Here is a 1,092-nt window from a genome sequence, read left to right as displayed (position 1 = left end):
TCCTTCCGTTATTTTGTCTATTTCAGGGATCTGGATATAGTGTCTGTGCAAGGCAAAGGTTGTGTGAGCCGCTTGTGTCTGATTCATGTCTTATATTTCTTGGGCTACTCTTGTCCATGGGCTGTGAATGGGGATGAGCTGCAGTACCAGACACTGCCCATGGACTAGAGTGGAGCTCTTTCTGGAAGCAAGCAGCAAATTATTATTTATTGTTCACAAATATTTTACATGTGTCCTTTTTTCTTTTACACCCAGCTATAAGTTTTATTAATGCAAGATGAATGCAACGCTTTTACCCATCGTCACAGTTTTATGTTATTTCTTTCAGAGTAGTACAAAGTGTTTCAAGTCTTTTAATAGACCTCTTTGGGTCCCCTTTGGCCCTGTTCACACTGAGTTTTTTGCAGGCGGAAAAATGTGCCTCAAAATTCCTTTGGGAATTTTGAGGCAGATTTTGACCTGCCTGTGCTTTTTTTAGCATTTTTTTGCAGCGTTTTTCGGCCGTGACTATTGAGCACCGCGGGCCAAAAACGCAGCGAAAACCGCTTTCCCTGCCTCCCATTGATGTCAATGGGAGGTCCGAGACGGATACGCCCGAAGAAATGGGAGGAAATTTTGGGCTTTTTTGGCGCTGTTTCCGATATGGTTTCCCTGTCAAAAACAGTGCCAAAATAGTCTGTGTGAACACCCCCTTTAACATATGAATAGATGAGCAGTCAGAGAAGGATGCTGGGAAAGAGTGACAAGTCATTCTCTTAGGGCAACGATCAGCCAATGAAGGAGCAAACGCTTGCTCATCAGCTGGTCTGTTAGTTTATTCAGCCCATTAAAAGGTCGCTAGTCCGTAAACAGGGAGATGAGCTGCTCACATGATGGAACTGTATGGGGACAAATAATCGTCCCCATACATAACTGATCAGGAGCAAACGAGCGCCGCTCATATCAGGCCATGTAAAAGGAACATTTAGCATGACATATTCTCTGAACGATTGTTTAGTCCAAGTCGACTCAAGTTTTAAGCCCTTAATGACTCGGCCAATTTTTGTTTTTCCATTTTCGTGTTTTCCTCCCCGCATTCCAAAAGCCATAACT

Source organism: Rhinoderma darwinii, chromosome 3 (assembly GCF_050947455.1).
Source record: "Rhinoderma darwinii isolate aRhiDar2 chromosome 3, aRhiDar2.hap1, whole genome shotgun sequence".
NCBI classification, from domain to species: Eukaryota; Metazoa; Chordata; class Amphibia; order Anura; family Rhinodermatidae; genus Rhinoderma; species Rhinoderma darwinii.
Note: the sequence above shows the minus strand (reverse complement) of the source record.